This window comes from Nylanderia fulva, unplaced genomic scaffold (assembly GCF_048542155.1).
Source record: "Nylanderia fulva isolate GAGA-0341 unplaced genomic scaffold, ASM4854215v1 Scaffold33, whole genome shotgun sequence".
Lineage (NCBI taxonomy): Eukaryota > Metazoa > Arthropoda > Insecta > Hymenoptera > Formicidae > Nylanderia > Nylanderia fulva.
The window spans coordinates 465127-488347 of NW_028190400.1; the positions used below are offsets into that span (position 1 = coordinate 465127).

Consider the following 23221-nt stretch of genomic DNA (forward strand, 5'->3'; position numbering starts at 1 on the left):
ATAATGAAATGAAAGATAATTTCTTAAAAAAATATGATTACACCAAAATGACACTAAAGTCACGAGAAAGAGAGTCTTTGAAAAAAATATCGTATGATATTTGAAGATTAATATTTTTATGTAATTTATAAAAGCTCTTTAGAAAATTTTAATCTACGAATAAAAAAGGCAATAAGAGCTACATAAGTTCTATACTAGAAATATATTTGTGAAACGATTTATAACATAAATTATTAAAAATTATACAGAAGTAAGTTCAATTCGTCGTACGTTTCGGTTGTCTCTTCCAACCTTCTTCAGCGCAATTAATAATTAAAATATTATTATAAATTAACAATAAATTATTCTTCAATGTCATTATAATAAAAATAAAAATGTCTAGAGTCAAGTCATATGCTCACTATTCCTCACAACGTCATTATATGTATAATAGTCGCGAAACAGATCTCTCGTTAATTGTTCTGTTAGGAGGTCGGTTATATAGAATCTCGATAACAGCCATTGTTAATATGTCTATAAAATCATAAGTATACGAAAAAATTAACATTGAAGATAAGTAAATTAATAAAAATGGACTTACAGTTAGATCAAGTAAGATGTTATATTGTGACGTGGAGGCTTACACATGTTAATAGCTCGAGGTAACAATAACGTATGATTTTTTGACTCTCGGAGAGATTAATATTTTTTTATCATCTATTCTCGACAGAATAAAACACGTCGGTAGCGGTTAGCATCCGTAGTTTCTCTGTAAACGGGCAGGCGATAAAATCAATTCGATCGATCGCATGACGATTGCACGGATGATAGTCGAGGTTTCTCGACCTTTTTCCCTCTAAAGGGCTTCGACTTCTCTCTCGCGACGGGGTGAGGCCGAAATACAACCTGCCGCGGCACGTATCCCGAAGTGGCTTCCTCCGTTTCGAGCTTCCGCTAAGGAGGCGCGATGAAGCGACGCGGAAATAACGCGAATTGACCTTTTAAAAAGGACTCGAGAGAGAGAGAGAGAGAGAGTATTTTGTGCGAATTTTTTATTAGCGATAGACAGCAAGTTCCGCAAAACGCGTTACGTACGTGTGTGCGTGCGTGACGTTTCGTTAGAAAATAATATTTCCTTCGTAAACAATAAAAGCGTGATTCATTCTTTTTCCTATTCTTCGAATTTTCGGTCGTCAATCTTTCGACACGTTCAACGTGTCGGAGAAAAATAAAATTTCACGCGTTTAACATTTTTTCCCTGGAACTAGCGTGAACTGAGCGCGCAGTTGATTTTCTAGCGAGGGGGTAACCACTTAATGTAATCGTGGGACAGTGTCCCCGAAATCATTATGAAATTCTTATGAAATCCCGTGTAATCGTTTGCAATCAGATGTAATTGATAAAGTCAAATGAAATCATGCGGAATCATAATGAAATCGCATGTAGTCAGCAGAAATCATTTTGAATTTTCGTGTAATCATTGGAATCATGTGTAATCATTATGAAATCTGTGATGAGATCATGTGTGGCACGAGCACTTTCCGTAGTAAATTGCGAAAATGCATTGTGTAATCAGATGAAATCATTACTTTTATGAAATGATTTCATATGTAATGAAAAAAATCCATTTGCAATCAGATGAAATCGTTTGTAATTAGATGAAATCATGAAATCTGTGGGACAACATTTTAGCTAGTGGTTACCCCCTCGTTTTCTAGGCCGGGTATATAATTTGGAAAGAATGGTTTTTCTCTTCCTAGAAGAGGGAGATGTATGCGCGTCCTATGTTATCAAAAACCGCGTAAAATTTGCCTGGTTGTCGTGAATATATATATATATATATATTAAATACACTATAATAAAATGTTACAAAATGCGAGTATCTCGATCGCGCGGTTTTATCGCTCGTTTTTCCTTTTTTTTTTCCGAGAGAAGATTTTGTTGCGCAACAGTGAACGATGATTTCCCGTCTCTCGTCGGCAGTGGAAAGAAATGCGCGACTCTTCAATGGTTGGAAGCTCTTTAATAGTTTCAACGGCTCGGAATTGTGCGCTCATAAAGATCAGAGACTCGTACACTGACAGCGGGAAAGATTATGAAGATTGGCGTGCATTACACGTATCGTGCGTATGTATATCGTACATACGGGCCGAGGTTACATATGTAACGCGCATGTAGTGTCGCGTACGTAATCGAGCGAGCGATGAACTCGTATTAGCGTTTTCCCTCGATTAATCTCACCTCTGATCCGATCGCGTCGTCCATTAATCATTTTCCCTTTCGCAATCTCTCTCCCTCTCCGCACTCTCAATTACGGTTTACCGGGCGTGTATGTATGTACGCGAGAGACACGCGCATCGACGTAAGCGTCGTCGTGTCAAATCGGCAATTAAAGAGCCTCCGCCGGGGGAAACTTCGTTTTGTTGTCTCTCCTCTCTCTGTTCGTCGTCGTTGCTCGTCGTCGTCTCGAAAAAGAAGCATCGATCCATCGCGTCGACCCACCTCTCTCCACCTTGCAAAAAAAGAGAGAGAGAGAGAAAAAAAAAGAAACCCCCGAGACGCAAAGAATCGAAAAAAGAAGATATAAAAAAAGCGGCTCGGCTCGGGAGAGGCAGAATGGGGGATGAAAGAGAAAAGAGGGGCGAGTCAGAGCGCGAGATGGATCTCCGCCAAGTTCGAGCGGGCCTTAACTCGCGAAAAATGTCAAAGCGAGTAGAAGAATAGGCTGGAGGAGATATATAAGGTTGCACACAGAGTGGAGGGGGACAGTTTCGTCCGTGGGGTGGCGTGTACTCGGTTAGGTGAACAGGGGGTGCGAGACCCCTCCCCGTGTGTGTGTATCTATGTATTTAAGATCCGGAGGATGAGAAGAGAGGGGTTTCGAAGGGGGCACCCGCGAGTCCCCCTGGAGGGGATGATTGTCAAAACAGGGCTGCAAGACGCTGCGAAAAATGTACGTATTTATGGCACTATTTCCGCCGCTTCGAGCCCCTCCGTGCCCCTTCTCTCTCAACCCCCGATCTTCTTCTCTATGTCCCCCTATCCGCCGCGCCGTTTCGTGGAGCGCGCGTCGCGTCGGTTCTTACTTCCTCTCCGCGCCCCCTTCTCCACGTCCTCCTCCTCCTCCCCGTCATCCCCACTCGATCGCCCCACCACCGGTGTCGGGCGCGCACAGCGGGGCGCGATTGCCCCCACCGCCGCGGGCACCACTTTAATGTTACATTAATAAAAAGCAACAATCAATATCTTCCCCGTAAAAAATTTTAATCTATAACAGAGAGAATTCTCTGCCCCCCTGCCTCTATCCTCTCGACCCCCCTTCCGTCTCACCCCCGGCCGCCCGTTCGATCCCCTCTCCGCCGTGTCGCGCCTTCTCCCGCGCCTCTTCTCTCCCTCTTGAGGAAAGCACCGCCGAGCGGCTCGCGGAGGTCCTCAGTATCGTGCCTAGGCTCTACGCGTACCCCGTGACTCTCTCTCTCTCGTTCCGTTTGTTCGGTGAACCAGCCCGCTCTGCTGCGCGTAATCCGAGAGATCACGCGCGCCGCGTCGCGCCGGAGCATCTCGCGAGAGGGCGCGTTGCCGACCAGAGAGAGGTGCCCTTCGCTCGCGCTCGTAGAGTATCTCTCGTTCCTAAAATCGTCTCGCGACGACTTTTTCTCTTTCTTTTTATTATTCCTGGGATTCAGTCTCGGAATCGCCTTTGGTCTCTTTTGCTTCTCCGTCTTGTCGCTGTTAAAATTTCTTTTTTTTTTTTCTTTTTGCTTCGACTTTGTATCTTTTTTTAGCGTTATTATTGGTTTTGTTATTGGTTTATAGACTTATCGGTTTCGTCGACAATGATTATTGCTATCGTTCGTATGGGGATTTGATCCCGACGCATAAAAATAAATTTGCTCTTTCTCTCTTTATCTCTCTCGTTACACTTTTCGCGCTACTCTTATGTATGCCAATGCATATGCTACACTTTGGTCTCGATAGAGCCTTATCTTATCTCTTTTATGCGTGTTTATTTTTATTATATATATTACTTCCTGTTATGTGTGACAAGTTCTTTATAGAATACAATAAAAACTTGTTCTCTCTATCTCTAGCTCCATCTCTCTATATTTCCCTACGCTTTTTTTTCCTCTTCAAAAAAATGTGTGCATATATATAGGTGCGTACGCACACGCGTGTCATGTGACGAGGACGATGCGTGAATGCATGCATTTGGGAAAACCGCCACTTTCAGAGATCTCCCTTTCCCTCAACATAGATCTCTCTCCGACTCGCGCGGCCCGGGCTTTAAGTTCAGAGGAAGTACGCAACGGAGACGAGGGCATGAATAGCAGGCATTATTTAGCGACCGCCGCTTATTTTCGCCGACTGTCGATGCTCGGAAGCTCTCGCGTTCCTTCCAGTAATTTACACGCGCGTTTGTTCCTCTCGTTTCCGCTTCGCGTTTCGTCGCAGGAGTCCGCGATTTCGTCCGCTTCTGTAAAAGTTTCATGCCCGCCGCACATATCAATATCGATCGATCTCTTCGGCGAAAAAGAACGGAGGATCGAAGCCGAGCCGACGATATATAGAGAGACCCATCGCGGCAACCTCGATCAAGCGTACTATAGGGTGGTCCAACAAGTCATTTTTTTAAAATCGCGTATTTAATGAAATTCTTACGTCGCTTTAATAAGGTCTCGCGCGAACTTAACATGTAGCATTTTTTTTTTAATTTTTCTAGTGCAATTATTGTCTCTTTGTTGCTTTGTACAAATCAGTCAGAAATAAAAGTAAACGTTATTCTTGAAGCACGTCGCTTTAATAAGGTGTATCGTGTGAACTTAACACTTGTAGATTAAAATAGTATATTGTGTATATCAAGTGCGGAAAGTTGACAATTGGTCACGAGTGCGGAGGATGGACGCACGAGCCGAAGGCGAGTCAATCCGCACTTGATACACGCGATATTTTGTATCACAAGTGCAGACAAAGTGGCTTTGTGCGCGTTTTCTGTGCGCGAGGTGGCCGATCGCACGCCGCCATCTTGCGACGGCACGGTGCGGGAATAGCCGCGTTCAAAGTCATTGCCCACGGCTTCAGCCGTAGGCGATGGCTCTGAATGCGGCTTATTCACTCACCGCGTCGCCGCTAGATGGCGGCGTGGGAAATCGGCCGCTTTCCGCACAGAAAACACGCACACAAAGTGCCACTTTGCCTGCGTACGTGTAATACAAAAAATGTTTGTAGCGCAGTTATATTGGTTTCTTTGTTACTTTGTACAAATGTCAGAAGTAAAGTGTAAACGCTATTCTTGGAGCAGCCTATATAGGGGCGCGATAGAATCGCAGATTCCGCGTACCTAACGGCGAGGGCACAAGCTTCTCGACCCCGCGTTTCTTCTGTCGGGACAAAAGGGTACGGGAGAGACCGAGAGGGAACAAAAAGACGCAGTACGAGCGAAAGAGAGAAACAGAGGGAGAGAGGGAAAAAGAAAAAGAGCAAGACGGCATGCGTCTTTCGCACACATCTATGCGACGACCGGAGCTTCTTCGAGTCTCGAGGGACTATAGTCGGCTATTTTAACCGTATCTTACAACCGACGACTGCTATGGAAAACGATCGTTGTTGCTTTTCCTTTCGTGCATGGCAAATTTTCGTGTCGCGATATCGTCTAAAAGTGTCTTAAACGATAAGTCGGTTTTTTTTACGACACGCTTAACTCATGTCTCTATCATATTTGAATATATTTATTTCACGCATAAAAATAAAATTATTAATATATATATATATATATTGTATGCAGTTATTATAAATAAAATATCCATTTTATAGTATCGATATGAGTAATCGATTATTATACGCGTGTTATGTAAAGAATATTTTTTTACTTAAATTTATTTTGATCGCATGTCGTTTCCTATTATATTTTCGAAGTAAGTGTTTTAAAATAAGCCGGAATTAAGGGCGTTAATCGGTATATAGATAAGATATATTTCCTCACAGCTGCTATTTGCTGATAAGAAGGTTAAAGGTTCGGACTATATAAATTTGAAACGAAAAAAATTGTTTTCGTAGTCGTGTACGCATGCCAGTCCTCTTTCTGTGGTATATAATTTTCTGTACTGTGCGCTTCCCGAATTAATTTCATATTTTTACACACGGTATTTTTTATTTCCTGACTCTGCTCTAATCTTTTTTCCTTTTTGTAATCACATTAGAGTCGAATAAATGTCGCGCGCAATATTCGTCGAGTATTCTTACTTAATCGGAGAACGGCTGTTTTACGACGGTGATTTAAATTGATTCACGTAGTAGTGAGCAATTTAATAAGACGAGAAGTGGTTCGCGTGCTGAATCACGAGACGTTTGGTCGGCACGTTGGGGTGAGCTTCCGGAAACAACTGATACTGATACATCGCATCGTTCAACCGAGCCGGTCTCTCACGAGCCGGTTTCCAAGAGTTCGAGAAACTTCAGCGTACATAGGTAACCGTATGTCATCGGGTTTCTCTCAATTTGTCACGTTTGCGCTGTAATCCGTTCGGAATATATTTTTCCTCTGTTCATTGTTTTAAATTTTAAACAATAAAATTTAATTACTAAGTATTTTATTGATTTACATATTGTATATTTTGAGATACATGGCTCAAATTGTAATCAAGTTTGTACACGGATAGAATTTTCTCTTACTGTTAGAGTTTACTCTGAAAATCACGAGACAATATAAAGAATGGTGGAGGTAGAATGGAAGAATTTTATAATTGCTCTGATTAATATTTATCACGATAAAAAATAATATATGTGCATAGTAAATTAATCGAACATATATTTTATATCTTAGCGTGGTAGATATTCATATTTTTTATTGCGGTAAATATTTAATCGGAGAACGCGCATTCTGAAATCTATCTTACTTACATATTTTGGTATTTGTAATTTTTGAAAAAGAAAAGGAAACAAATTACAAAAGAGAATAGAATATTCTATCTATATAACTGAAGGATTAGGAGAATTGTATGAGGATGATTACCGCACGAATCTGCAATTCGATGATATATATAATAAAAGACTGGTGGACACTGGCGTCCTTTATTAGGAGCAAAGGCGGATTGCCGATAGGCCGAAAAACGACAGGCAAGCGTCGTTTAAGATCGTTTAGGATGGTCAATAAAGAAATCCCTTCGCGTTCTTCTACGAGAGAAAATAACACAGGAAACCCAACCGCCGGATTCTCTTTGTCTTGTCTTCTTTTCGCCTCCCTTTCTCCGCTAATACCGGATAAAATTGCGTCGGGCCGTGTCTCATACGTAGGTCAGGTTGGAAACCTGTGCGAACATTTCCGCGGCACACGTTATTCCGATGAGAGAGAGAGAGAGAGGCTAGTATAGGCGCGACAGAGAGAAAGAAGGAAGAAGCGAACAAGAGGGAGATAGTATACGCGGTGCGGATAACGTAGTAACATTCGAGTTTGTACGGGTGAATGGAATGGAATAGCTCGTCCCTGGGACTCGCGGAGGGTCGGGGACGATAAAGAGTAGCCGCGATGGCCAATCGTGCTCGTTGTTTTCTCGGAGCGGTGGGACTAGGGTGAGAGAGGAAGAAGGAACGAGCCAGCCGTTGGGGTGAGGAGACGGATGGACCCAACACACGTGCGTTCTACGCGTACCCCGCGTGTTCCATGCACGCAGCGACGTTGCGAAACGTCAAACGTGCATGCAAACGAGCGCGCGCGCAAACGAGAAAGGGCACACGCACGTGCGTGACGCTGCCGCCGCACGGTTTCTATGTATGTACATGTGGATATATGCGACAGGAAACCAGCTGTGCGAATCGATCCGTGATTCGATTTTTTTTTCTCTCCCCCTAGAAAGCTAGAAAAGCGAGGACGGCGCGAAAGAAAATTCGGGTGGGAAGAATTTATGTGCGGGACGATGGTCGAATTAGAAAAGACCGAGTTGTGTACGGGGGGAGAAAAAAATCAGGAGCAATTATACTTTGAAATTTTCATAGTTTTTGAAGAAAATTTTCTCTTAGAATTTATCCGTAATCGTGGAAGAATTTTGTAAAATTAAACATTTTATATATCTTATCTGTGGTAGATATTAATAATTTTTCACCATTACCATGATTTTCAGGGTAAATTCTAAATGAAAATTTTCTCTGTGCAGTAATGTCAATTTGTGTAAGCATTCAAAACGAGTGAAAAAAAAAAAAAACAAACGAATAAGTTTATATAAAATTTGATAAAATTATAAAGATATATATATAAAATAATCTTCTCTTATAATGTTTCCGAGTTTACAAATTATTATATTTTCTGATTTGATAAACTTTCAGATTGTTTAGAAAGAGATTTAATTTCTCGACAAAATAAAGAGATGTACGATATCAGAAAATTATGCGATAATTATATAGAGATAGAGTGAAATAGAATATATTTTACTCAAATCCACGATTGTATGAGAATTTGGCACGAAAAGGACAAAATGCATTGTTCAATTATAAGAAAAAAAAAAAAAAACAATAAAGAAATAATTACGAAAGGAGCAGATACAGAACAATGGAAAAAAATAGATAACAACATATAAGTATTAAAATGCATTAAAATACAATAGAATATCAGGGGTCGTAGGTATTATCGAGGCATGTAACGTTCGCGCGTTTATATTCCCACGCGTATCATCCGTAACCTTACCGATTGAAATTCGTCAGATATAGATAAGTATTTTCAATTCAAGGATATGTAGCCATGGAGCAGGCGGGTAACAGGCGTCTTATTACCTGTTTACGAGGATACTGCACCGCTTTTCATTATACTCATTTTGATTGCGTCGTATATACCACATAGAGTTTTATATATATATATACGACGAGACGTAGCGCGGATTGTGTGTATCGTATATCTGGCCGGTGAAATTGTATGATTCGCTGACGATGGAAGCGACAGTTGCGACTGGCGCAGTGATATAGATAAACGGGTCTAACAACCGAGACTGCGAGCTACCATAAACGCGAAAAGGGTCAGCTGCGCGTCAAAGAACCATTGACATATGTTTGCGCGAATCGGCGCGGTGCATTTATTTCCTACATTAATTTAATACGATCGCATTTAATTATGATAATAACACGAGTGTCTAATGAATATTTCAACGAACAAAGCTTTTCATCAGACACGGCGAAGGTGTTCATTAAGGTTATCTCGTTAATCAAATCTCGGTAAAATTTACGGTAAAATTATGTTTACGGTTGAATTATGTTTACGAGGATTACACGAAGAGAAGAAGAGTTAGTTAATTATATAAACCGTGCAAAAGAAAGATTTCGTCGCGTAAACAAAAATTTATAAGAAACATTTTTTTCGCATTATATTATTTATATTGCGAAGATATATGCGAGTGAAGAATTGAAACGCGAGATTCTCTGTTTGATCCCATGAAAAGGGCGAGACCTTGATCCGCTCGATGGAATGCCTCCACAAGATCGTCCCGTCTCGAAAACCTGTTGCATTTTAATGGCACAATCGATTCTCCGAAAATCAGCTTAACAGGAAATTTCTAATTTCTTTTCTTAAAGAGACTTTGATTCATCATTATTTTTTCATTTATGCGACGAGATTATTTTACACGTGCGATACAAGATTTAAATAAATTTGAATTTTTCACAAATCGCATCCGCTCTCTCGTTATAAATATTTAACAAGCTTTAAAAAAAATCGATGCGGTCTTCTTTTTTATAAACTATAATATATTTAATTCGATTGTGTACAATTTATTTTAAACATCATTAAATTTTACAGTTTCGCAATCCATCGTTTACTTTTATTTTGCATTTTCGTCCGTCGAAAAATATTTTTACAACGGGAACAAATTTGTATCGCTCCTTGCCCTCTCGTCAAACGGAGAAAAGATTCGGTCGTTTATTCGGAAGGAAGCGTTGTCGCGTGCACAGAAATGCGTGATAAAAAGACGAGACGGAAAATCGGATCGATCGCGAAGCAAAGTTCATCCACTATATAGCCTATATAGCCAACCGCGGGCTGATGACAAGCGATGTGTGTGTGTGCTTGCACAGATGGATGACACGAATAATATCGAATGCAGGCAGCCGCGTTTTTCTTCACGGGGAAGAAGGGGAAGTCTGATTGATAGTGTCAATGAAACACGCCGCTTACATACGTATACACTTTTCTAATTACGGCGCATTTGTACGTCGACAAAAGGGGGACTGGCGGCTTGAACAAGTGGGCGTCGTTGAACAAGTTGCCGTGCATAATAGCGCATGCGTGCGTACCGGTAATTTCGTACCGGTACGGTTAATGCGCTATGAATAATGCGTCTCGGAAAAATTGAATCCCTCGTGCAGACTTGTTAAAAATCAGCTGTCTACCGCCACGCGATTGCGCTTTAACGCATTCGGCCCACGGAATACGAGTCGTTTTTGGAACAAACGGTTATATGAATCACGCGTTTCTCGTTTTCTCGTGAAAACTTCACGAGATAGCCTCTCTAATAAGTCAGATTCAGAATTACGTTATTTAAACGGTTTTTTTTTCCTTCTCTCTATTACACCCTGGATTTTAGCCATCACAGAAAAAACAGTATCCTTATAATAGCACCAAATATAAATAATTGATCCTTAAAACAAAGTGCAAAATATTCTTGGTTGAAGCTGAAATTTACTTATAAATATTGCAAGGACCAAGTGTGCATCGGATATAAGCGCGGTACTTTCAAATATATATAATAATAATTCTTAGTTCAAATGTGACTAAGTTTGTTTTTACCATATGCGATTTTTCAAACAAGAATATATCTTAAGGATTACAAAGAGCATTCTATGCTTAAATCAATCAAATAGCGTTCGAGAATAAAAATATACTTGATTTCTTTTTTTCTGTGGATGGTATAACTAATATTTTTTAATTATAGTTTGTATGATAAATCAAGTTCATGTAAGATGTGAGATTGATAAAAAAAATTCCATGTTTTCTTTTCGTGTTTGATCTTATACTATTGTCATAAAGTTTCACAACACCCTTTCTGTTAAATTGTGTGCATGTTATCTATATTTTATCGTTTATACTCATACTTTCACTTTTCAATATTCGGGTGACGGATAAGATTATTTTATAAGAAAAAATATTTTTAGTCTTTATATCTAAGAAATTATGAAATAATTACAAAATTTCTTGCGTATCGATGTAATCTGGTGTTTACGAATCTGTTCACATAAGTAGAATTTTCCTCAGAAAAGGACACGTATTTACAATTTTTTTGTTTCTTACTTTTTGTCCTTCCTAAATTTTTTAAATTTCATTTTTTTCTATATTAAATACGCAAATAAATTCCAGTGTTTATTCAAAATAAAAATTTTTTGTACAAATTCCAAGAGAGCCATGTGTTGTAAAACACACAATCGCGCGTAAAGGGTCAGCGCGTTTTCGCACTCGCACGTGGATTCTCGTGTTGCTCGAGTGTCGCGTTTCGCGCACGACGCGTCTAGAGATTCTCGCGTACACGTGCGAGGTTTCGCGCTGTATTTTTGTCAACAGATTCCCCCCGAATTTGGGGGGGGGGGGGGGCGAATTGTTATCCCTCGCGATCGACCGCATATCGAAATGCCTCCCCGACCTCTCCCCCGGTTATTTCGCTCGCTCGAGCAATCTCGAAAGGGAATCGAATACAGCGGACACAAGGTCGTTTCGGCATGCGCTTCGGCGCTCGCCAAAGCGCGCCGCGCTTCCGCTCTTCTCTCGCGGTGGGGGTGTTCACGTTGCGAAACGCGCGTAAAAACGTATATAATTAATCGTATCCTTACGTACGTACATACATACATACATATATATATATATATATATATAGACGTCCGCGCCGAGCGAGCCTTTTACGCGACTATGCTGTAAAAGAAAAAGAGATACGTTGTCCTGGAAAAAAGGGGTAATTTTTCAAGAATTTCAAGATCGATAGGGATCTTTTGAAAGATATCGCGTACGAAATGTGATTTATAAGACGAATGAAAATTATCCGCCGTTTGAATATACGTACTATATACCGCGCATTATAGCTCTCTCTCTCTCTCTCTCTCGGTTTGCCGAGGAATGCGCTCGAATCGCGCCGGAAGTTCCCGCACTTTTTCCCGCACGAGCTTTGAACTCGGTACGGGATGTAGCGAACGTCGAGGTGGGAGTTCGCAGATGCGATATACGCGCGAAAGGGACAGATCCGCGCGTCGTTTTTTCTCGAGTTTCGACGAAATTCAAGAGCCGGATAACATTCGATTCGAATCTGTCGAGACACACAAGTTTTTTTCAGATAAATATTTGTACATTTTTAATCCTTTTATACTTAAACATCAATCGTAATGTTTGTATACCATTATCGCATTGTTTTGACAGATTATAAGCAATTGCTTGTAATACAACGTCAAATGATTTGAAATCGATATCTATTTTTATCATATCTGAACTGTACAAAGTTTATAATCGAGACTCGTTTTGTGTCTAAAATGTCTGTGTTTAATCATTCAGTCTCTTTCGATCGATTAAAGATATACCTAATATAATTTAGTATACATCGATTTCACTATACATGAAATCGTTATTCGCTGAAAAGAAGATGACGAAAGAAAATCTTGTCTGTGAAATAAATTTCTTGAATTAACAAAAGCATTTATTTCGAAGTATTAAAGACGAGAGAAATTAATCGAAATGCATTAATTTTAAGATTAAAACTTGTATACCGAGTTTTTCTGAGAATATCTTAGTTTCGTTTCTCGTAAAGTCTGAAGAAAATATTTCATCGCTCTAGAATAGCCTCTGTAATAATAGATAGCTCGGTGCAGCTCTAACGAGTTCTCCGAGAAAGGTTATCGCGTGTTCCTGATATTTTCTAGGCCGATTATATGTATATCGAAGCGACGAAAACTCTCTCTGTATCTATCGTATATATCACCTGCTCGATACGATGCATAGAAACAAAAATCTGTCATAGTATTCGATGTGCGAAACGAGTCGATCCTTTTAATTATGTTACTGACATTTAATAATATATTGTGTATCAAGTGCGGAAAGTTGACAATTGGTCACGAGCCGAAGGCGAGTGAATCCGCACTTGATACACACGATATTTTGTATCACAAGTGCAGGCAAAGTTGGTTTGTGCGCGAGGTGGCCGATCTTGCGGCGACACGGTGCGGGAATAACCGTGTGCAAAGCCATTGCCCACGGCTTTAGCCGCGTGGCGGCGTGGGAAATCGGCCGTTTTCGGCACAGAAAAAAAAGAAACACAAAGTGCCAATTTATTGTTTTCTCGATTACCAACGTGTCGTCTAATTTTTGCTCGACAAACTCGAAAAAAGACTCGATGCTCCGACGTTGGACGAGAATAGTTGAAGATAAATTATCGTTCGAGGAGCATTTTCAAACGATTTTCTATAAAATATATCTGATTTCGAATATAGCATTTCTCGCGCACACAAAATTCTCCCAATAATGAAACTCCTCGTTGAATTCTCCTCCGCGCGCTTCTCTCGCAAAGAATACGAATAACTATATACAGAATCTTTCTCGGTCGCGCTTCCATGACAATTGACGTCGAATGAATAAAGATACGGAGGAAAGTTGTTGCCGGAACAGAGAGAGGGAGGGGTATCGAGAACTTTAATAAGAGAGCGGAAGGTTTTCGCAACGTTGCCTTTCGAACCGTTCGGTTTTCGTTGGCGGCTAAATCGCGATGAAATGAATTTTATCCAACTTGGTCGTCTACGACGCGACACGAAGACTCTCCCGGCCAAGTTTCACAGAAGTCGCTCTTCCTGGAAGCGTGCGGAAATGCGAGACCGCACTTCGTTACGCGGAAACCACCTCTTGGATGGTAATTTTGCGAAGGACGGGGCTGAAAATCGTCTTTATATATGTTCTTTTCTCGATCTTTTCTCTTTCTCCGGACGAAAAAATGTACGACTCGAGCGAGTCCGAGACACATTATTCTTCGGATAGGAGTTGTGTAGGATATATTAAGATGCAGTTTTCATATCTCGCTTGCGAACGGTTATAAACGCGAGAACGGATGAATAATGTGTCCGTTATACAGTCTAGGATCTCTTTTATAAGGTTCTCTCTCTCTCTCTCTCTCTTTCCGAGAGAGTATACGTCGCAATATAATACGACGGTTAGATTAGAGCGTAAACAAGCCTGCCTGGTGAAAATAAAGAAATTAAACGTCGATCGCGTATGAGAAAACAAGCGCCGAGGTTGTAATGAAAAATATTGACTTTGCAGATTTTTTAATGCGTTATTAATTCGACATAGCCAAGAAATTAGAACGAAGAATCGCTGACTCTCTAAACAAGAGCTGCTGGACGTGCGACGCGACGCGAACAATTTGTTTTTTTTTTTTTTTTTTCTCGAAACAGGAATCAATTATTAGCGCTCTTTTCGCACGCTAGGAAATAGTTTTTAGCCGGATAAAAGAAATTCCCACGCGAAACGCTCTTAATTCTAACAAGCGAGATATACATTTCGAAAACCTTCTCCTCTTTCTTCGACTCGCGGTTATCACTTTCCGCAATTGTACGTGACGATATGTGATTATTCATCGCATACGGAACTTTCAACAATGTGTCGACGAATCATCGAGCGAGTGCGCGACACGACGCATAATCCTCCGAGCAACCGGTTGTTCCTCTCCGGAATTCGCGATAACGCGGCGACGTGTCCGAGCGAGATCGTGGAGAGAGAGAGAGAAAGAGACCGACCGAGCGGGAAGATGGAAAGAAAAAGAAAATGGAGAGCGCGCGACTCCGCGCGCGCGTTCCCATCGTATTGGAAATTCTTGGCCGCGATGGCGCGATATTATATATCTACGCCGCATATCCGAGAGAGCGTGTACAGCGAGGGGGGCAAAACATAGGAGAGAGAGAAGAGTTAAAAAGTGGAGGCGGAAGAGAAGAGAGGACACGGAGGTGATGGAGGAGGGAGTTTTTACAAAAAGTCAGGCAGAGAGAGAGAGAGAGAGCGCGGCCCGACGCCGACGGGGGAGAAACCGGGGGTGGCGAGCGAGAAACGCGCGCGCGCGTGCGGGGGTGACGGCGGGAGAGGGCGGACGACCTCGGCGATGATACGACAAAAAATCAGATGCACGGCCATTGGCTGTTCTCAATTCGAATTATTGGCTTCCCCGGTCGCCGTTCGTCAGAGAGTCTCTCCCCGACCTTCTCGATACTCTCTCGCTCTCCGTTTCTCTTCTTCGCTCCCTCCTCCTTTTCCCCCCCATCCGCACCCCTGCCTTGCCCGTCTCCTCCGTCGAGCCTCCCTTCTCGGGCGCCGGCGAGAAGGGCCGAAAAAACTTGGAAAAAAAAAATCCAATTTCGTTGCCATGGTGACCGGCGTGCGTCGACTTTGATAAAGATCCCCCGAACGAGCCACCTCCCTCCCTCCCTCCCTCTCTCTCTTCCCCCCGTCCTCCTCCTTCGCCGTCTCGTGTGCTCTTCGTTCTTCTCTTCTTTCACCCCCTGCTCGCCCCTCCCTTTCGCAGTTTCTCCGATTGTATATATATATATATATACGCGCGCGCGTCGTCTACCTGTTCGCGTTTATCGCGTGTGTGCGTAGACTACCATGCAACTGTATATATGCATGATCGAGGGGGGTGGCGGTTTTGGTTTGACCCATATCGAAGGGGGGAGGTTCGCATCCCTCGTTCGTTCGTTCGCCCGGTGGTGGTTTGTTTGTTTGTTTCGCGAGAACGGGCGAGCGCGCTATCGGAAAAAATGTTATTTACACGATAGAAAAATGTTTTCCCCGCACGAAAGAGCGAGCGGCCCCGAAGAAGACGCGCCCCATCGACCCTCCGAGTGCTTCTCTTTTTTCCGGCGGCGAGCGAGGGCGCGCGCTCGCGAAGGGGGGTGGTGTAGCTAAAAGCTCCGTCGGTCGGAGATTAAAATCGGGCGGAGGATTTTAGGGGGTGGTAAGGAGGCGGGGGTGCGCGCGCGATCGTTGTCGTTGACCATCGCGAACCAAATTATTTTCCTCTCGAGAAAAGATATAGACTCATTATCGCATTGATGACATATAAATTGCTAATATTAACGTTTGCCATCAATTTCGTCCTTTTCGATTAACAGCGGCGTTACGTTTGCGATAATTATTTCGCCGTTGTGTACTAGGATGTAGAGAGCAATTTTTCTGATAAATCAAAATTATTTATAATAAACGATTGCCAGTTGGTGGTCGACTCCTATCATTGAGGAGATTGAGGATTTTTATTAATTATTACTGGCGAACCTTAAGAATTATCATCTGTTCTTTAATAAACTCCAATGAGACGAAATTGGCTCTCGAATACTTATTTTGCGAATCAGTTTGGTATTTCGATATAGTTGAGAATATAGTTGAAATCTTTATTAATTTCCAATTATTCTTTACGCGGGGTAGATAATAGCTAGGAATAGATTAGATAAAGAGTTTTATAGAAACGAAAAAAAGATAAGCCTATTTATTTAGCACCTTTAAGTATTTTTTTAGTATCTTTGTCTTTTAAAAAAAAGACTATAACAGTTTGCAAAATATAAGTATAACATAATGCAAGATATTACACGGGTACATGCTTATATCATTTTTTAAGCATGACAAAAAAAACCGGCGAAAAAAGTAGAATTTATACGTATACGAGAAATGTGCTACAAAATATAATTAAAATTATGAAGCATAAATGTCTCGATATCCACATGTATAGTATATAAATTTGATATATAACGTATGTGTTTTTTTTTCAATTGTAATTATACTTTTAAATATTTTTAATGTAATACAAAATTATAGATTATACGTATTTTTTCCCATCTCATTTGCACGTTTTCGAACGCACGATGATACGATTGAATGTATATTTTTTAAGAGATATAACTTTTAAAAGATTTATTGAGAATATATTTATAATTCAGTATTTTTGATCATTGTGAAAGAACAAACGAGTGCGTAAAAAAGAATTAACGAAACTTGAATTTTAACGAGATTAAAGTCTCGATTATATAAATTAGTATTTTATAAATTTGCATCGCCTTACTTATATAAAATTGATTAAACCTTTCATATTTCGTTTCATACGATAAGAAGGAAGGAGAAATGTAAAAACAAATATTTAAATTACAAAAAAATCCCAATTTTCCGAATAATAACGAAGAATTATATTTTCGACGTTACTAAATTCGACTCGCGATATCCGACTTTCGAATCCTCTAAAACATATCCTTCGGCAGGATCGTTGCGAGCACAACTCCTCGAAAAGTACCTTTGTCTGTGCTCGCGCGTATACGTGTGTGTGCGCGCGCGCGCGCGCGCTGCGGGAGAGAGTCTGATTTTTATTTCGAAAAACTTTTTTAATAAAAAAGTTGCACGTTCCCACCCTCCCTCCGTTCCTCCCCTCGCTCTGTATAGCGGGTTCTCGTACAGGCAGGTGTATATCCTATATAAGGGGGGAGGCGAGGTAGAACCAGCTACACCGGCGCATTAAAAGTTTCGCTTGCTGCTCCGCGATATTTCATAACTTTTCTCTGTATTTCGAAAAACGTGCAGCACCACCGACTCGAATGCGCGCGCGCGCGCGCGCGTATGCACGCTATTCTTCACGTGCACGCGCGCCGCATCGTCGTGCACTTCGCTCCCTCTCGGCGCGTGTATATATATATATATATATATATGCGCCCGCATTATGCTTGCACGTTTTCGACCGCGTGCGCCTTCCGCAGAATGTCGAATTCGCTGAATGCGATACAATAGCTCTGCCAAAACGTAATTGGATGCTACTTTTCGGCGATTTTTGACCAAGTTAATCCGGAATTAAAATCCGATACGCCTACGAGGATCTATAATGAACCGAGAGCGAGATATCTCGGGTTATTTAAATAGCGAAGTAGAATTGACATTTTTTTTTAGACACGTCTGATGATTTTGCCACCGTCGGTTCTTCTTTTCGCCTAGACATTTTTTCATCACTCGCTTCGATAGAACATCGTTCGATAATGTTAACTCTCTGTGTCTCGTTTCTCCTTCTTCCCCGATTCCTCTCTTTCGTGAATTTTATTCTTCCGCTTTGATCAACCTCCTCGTTTTATTTGTGTATTTTTTGTTCTTTCTTTTAATTTTACTGTCCTCTCATCCCCCACGACTCGCTCGTTCTCTCTGCGATTCGTTTTCTCCGGTTACGCGCCACACAAAATGTAGTTAAAATAATTTAAATATCGATAACAATTCTCGACCAGCAGTTTTCGAGTCGAGCCATTTACGTCGAAACGTGTAATGTGTTTGGCAGAATCATCAGTTACGTATCCCTCCTCTATTACACGCACTATATACGGAGATTCGAATTTATAAATATTACATATATTATACAGATTGAAACAGATTAATACTTTATTTTTTTATTATAATAAGCTCATTTTACTACAATTTTTAGAGTCAATTTTTCATTGGCAAAAATTAATGTACGTCACGATTCGCATTTAATTTTAATGAATTTCAATATTAAATATTTTCATAAGAAATTGTGGGTGGGGGGAAAATGTAAATTTTTACTGAAATGACTTTGTACGTATAATTAAATAAAAAAAAAAAAAAAAGACGTGTCCTCTCCTTTCACTTACGCTCGAAAATTTTCACTCGAGTAATATTTTATGTTAATTAGACATAATTATTTATTGTTTCGAATAAATTCAAAAAACGTATCGTTAAAACAAAATACAATAAGCTGGATGTTTCACAGTGCGACTATCGATATAGTACTTATTTAATGAGATTGCAGACGATCTTCTCTTAGCAAAAATTTAATTAGCTTAATTGGGAAGCTATCTAATACGGGGAATTAACGATGATTTAAGCTTTAGAAGCGTAAATAGGTAATAAAACTTCATTTTTCAATTAATTTAAAACAGACTTTATTTCAGCAGAAATTTAATTTGAGACGTCATTATCAAGATATTTAACGTTGAAAATGAACGAGCTCTCGGAGAGAGAGAGAGAGAGAGAGAGAGAATTATCTCAATTTAAGAGAGGCTAAATTAAAAATACATCTATGATAGTATTTTTTTTATATGTTGAAAATCTTTCTGCGTCCTCTGGCAATAGATTTCATTCTTCATACTTTTGAAATATATTGTACGCGCATGTTCTTTTCTTTATAAAATTATCAAAAATATTGCAATGTTTAATTTTCACGGGTACAATTAACATTATTCCTATTACTTTCTTCCCATTATTAAATTAATTAGCTCAATAACTTAGACACTGATACACGACGTACGTTGCGAAAGAATATTTCGGATTTCGAATTAAATTTCTCGGGACATAAAATATGTATTTTACATTCGGATTTATATCGATGTTCGTATCACACACGTGATTTCTGAAACATAACGAGATCTCATTAAGTTATATCGTCGTTGAATACGAGGACGATGAATCGCGATGTGATTTTTGCGCGCCAACACGTTATCGATTCATATGTACGACATACGTCGAGGAAAAAACAGCCTGGCAACAGAACCCGAACAAAGGAATCCGAATGTGCTATTAAGAGATGCGCGCGCGAGCGCGAGCTTTCTAATTAATCGAAACTCCGATTCCCTATTAATAATCGTCGGCAATAAAAATCCGCAAACTCTGTAAATCCGTTTCGTTGGCGGTTCGCGAACGAACGAGCGCGGCTTTTCAATTACATTCGCTCTGCTCTCCCTTCCCGCTCTCGCGTGATGTGTGTATTGATGTCGATTGAATACCGTCCGCTCGTGCGAGTATCCAATCATCATTGACTTTACAGTCGCGGATTCCGCGCGCAGTCGAACACGTTCCTGTAAATGGGAGCCCCCCGCGAAGTAAGTTTTTGTCTCTCTCTCTCTCTCGTATACATTTCTGGCTTTACCCAGACACTGCGAAATGTAAAAATAAAAGTCATCCAGGATATCGGAGCACGAAAATGTAATATCGTGTCTATATATATATACGAGGTATGAAAAGCGAGCAATCGGAACAATAAATAAGGAACTGGATATTTTTCGTGAATATTTAAATATGTTTGTAGGCGTGTCATTTGATGATTCGAGGATCGCTGGAACTTTGCGTTTAAAAAAAAAAAACAAAAAAAAAACTTAATTCGATGTAATTTTTCATCTCGAATAATTAAAATGATATTTTAATCGGGGAAACCGACTCTTCCGTTGTGTCCCAAGACCTCTTTCCGTTGCAGATGCGATATCTCGCTCGCATGCGCGCGCGATAACTAGTTCGACCGAGCACTTTACCGCTAAATATTCGAATGCATGAAACGCATCTCGTCCCTTCGTAGGATGGTACGATGCGGAATATAGTTCTGCTCAATTGTTTCATGGCAGCATAATGGAGCGCTTCTCAACCAGTGTCTCTATTCGTTCGCTGTTACACGCGTCTGTCTATGTATATGTTGTTACTCTAGTCTTGCATGCGTTTAACGCTAAATGGTTCTGCCTGACGCGAAAACATTCACGAGCGTGTTCGCCTCAGATTTTAACGTGCTTTCAGATATGATTTCGTCGCTCGAAATAATAATAATATACTATTTCCAAAAGCGTTGTCCTTTCCTGTTCAAAATTTCAGAAAGATATTAAAACGAAAAAGAGGAGAGAAATATACGAGATCAAATTAATAAATACACAGTAATTAAATAATTCTCACATAGATTTCGAAGGAATTACTTGAGGTTCACGAGTGTCTTTTTACATATTTCAGGACACGGAAAAATTAACAAACTTTCTCTCACAGTATTCGTGGATATATCAAAAATGAAAAGCTTGATTCAATGTTTTTACGGTAAATTCGTGAATGTGGAAATCTCCAAACAGCGCCAGCGAATAATTCCGGGACACCGTGTATAATAATTTAGATATTCACGTAGATTGCACTTGACGGGTGGACGGCCGACAGCTGCGACCGACTGCTTATGCTCTCATCAACGCGCATTAAGACGCTCTCTGCCACCGGTCATTCGCATTAGAGTACCAGGAAAATGAACGACCGCTCGTCTTTCTCATCGCCGTATATATCTTCGCGCAATTTTCCCCTGCCATCGTTTTAATCCGAAAATTGTCGATTATTTCATTTCGCCAAAATCGATCCAAATATACTATATACCTAATTAAAAAATCACTCTCTCGAATACCGGAACGAGACTAGTTTCTTATCATTTTGCGGATGTTGAATACAAATCCAAATTGCTTCATCGCGTAACAATTTTGAGAAATAATTTTTAATTAAAGTTGCAAAAACGGGCTATTTTCATCAACTTATAATACGACATAACAACAAAATAAAGAATTTTTGGTTACGGTTAATAAAATATCCATGGTTAAATATGATCCTGTGTTGCGGAAGCTGTGACACTTACAATTAATTAGGTTACTAATTCGATATCAAAATTCATTGTCAAATTCAAAATGATACTCAATATGAGGAACGTCAAAATTTTTTAAACGCTTCTTTTATATAAACTATAGACACAATACAGACGCGTCATTGTCTGCTTTTATGTAATAATTTCATTTAATTTCGCAAATGACAGCTCGATGCTACGAATATAACGCACAACGACCGAACAATGTCAAGACAACCAAACAATATTGCGGAAAAGCGACAATGAGATAAGCAACTTTGAGATATATGCAAGTATCGACTTTACATGTAATTTTTAGAATTTTTAGGATTCATATTCAGTGACCGAAAACAACTTTAAGATTAAATAAATATGAATTGAAATCTATTCGGTAAATTATAGATTTAATTGTAGATATCTTATTGATTCCTTTTGAGGATTGAAAGTCCTAACAACTATATCATCATAGCTATAATATAATAAAGTTCGTGGAAAAAAACCTTTTTGTAACTTTAATTAAAAATTTCTCAAAATTGTGACGTGATGGAATAATTTAGAAATCGGATTCGTACTATAAAAAACTAGTCTCTCGTTCCGGTAAATTTTTTTGATTGTACAGTGTTACTAATGAAATTTCTTGCAAAATCAATCATTAGCAAAAATTACGAAATATTTAGAATATTTTTTATCGTCCGTTTAAAAGCTGACTTTCGCTTCTTCCAACGTAATAGATTGACCTTAATAATCGAGTTGGACTCTTTTTTTTTTTTTCTTCTTCTAGATTGTGACACTAATTATGACAATGTTATTTACTATACAGTGTTATATGCCGCGAAGAGTGTTAGATGCATACATGGTGTGTGTAACGTATAGGCGTCGTATATATTACGTAATGCCATACGCAGAGAAATGAAATTTCATTAACCGCGCTTGTGGTGCGAACCGAGCTCTCCGGTAAAACCGGCTCTAAATCACTTGTCAAATGCAGGGGGTTCGGATATATCTACACGTTCGCCTTTTACACGAATAAGACAGCCAAGGCTTTAGGTATACTCGTTGCAAGAAAGAAAGAAAAACCGCGATAATCTCCGGCCGAGGTTTCCGACCGTTCGAGATCCCCCCGATCGCGACCGATGTAAGACAATGCTCCCACGTTTTTTAATTCGTCTGGCGCGGGTCTGGTCAGCCCAGCATCTTCTCTCCTTATCTCGTCGGGTTTCGAGTTTTGCCTCTCGATCTCTCGCAGAGAACCGACTATTCCCTACTCCTCCCATGTCGCAATATCCTTTTCCTTTTTTCTCTCCATCTCTTTGCTCCGCTTCCTTTGCAGGCATTTCATCTCTCGTTTCTTCTGTCTCTTGCTCTCTCTTGCCATTTTTATGTATAGCTTCGGGTCGGGGAAGATTCACGATGAGCAATTCTCGACCCCCAGTTCTTCGTCTCACGCGGCCTTCGTGCATTTTTCTGCCTATCCGGTACAGTCCGATTTTTCAAACCGTCCCGATTTCTTATTTTTCTTTTTTTTTTTTTTTTTCTTACCTCTGCGTCGTGTTCTTTGTTGGGCGTGTTTCTTGCGTTTTTTTTTTAATTTTTTTATTGGACGCTCTCGAAATTGTGGGAATAAAAATGTTGAGAAGAATGGAATCTTACGGATTTCGAAAGGATGAGAAAAATCTTTTATACTTGCTTTTTTTTTTTTTAATTTAACTTAATTTTTAGAAATGTAAAATAATATAAATTTATGAAAAAATATAATTCGTAAAAATTGTGATAATTAAAATCTTTTTGATGAAACTAAAGTGCGCAAAGGCAAAGTCTTAATTAGTTAATTTTACTTGTAGAAAATTTTAATTAGAAGTTCGCTTATC

The 23221-nt window shown here is 40.0% G+C and overlaps 1 protein-coding gene across 8 annotated transcripts in view; it reads left to right on the plus strand.

Moving 5' to 3' along the window:
- The window catches only part of LOC114937374 (uncharacterized), a 126104-nt gene that overhangs the window by 36748 nt on the left and 66135 nt on the right, over nucleotides 1-23221 (plus strand). Inside the window, exons 1-2 of one of the 8 annotated variants that reach the window (XM_085484954.1) lie at nucleotides 3429-3596; nucleotides 6177-6444. The exons of 5 other annotated variants lie outside the window; for them this stretch is intronic. The gene's annotated coding sequence lies outside the window, so the exon portion shown is untranslated. Of the gene's footprint in view, nucleotides 1-3428; nucleotides 3597-5796; nucleotides 6451-23221 lie in introns of those variants that run through there. 2 more of the 8 variants (XM_085484955.1, XM_085484956.1) reach the window with 2 other exon arrangements.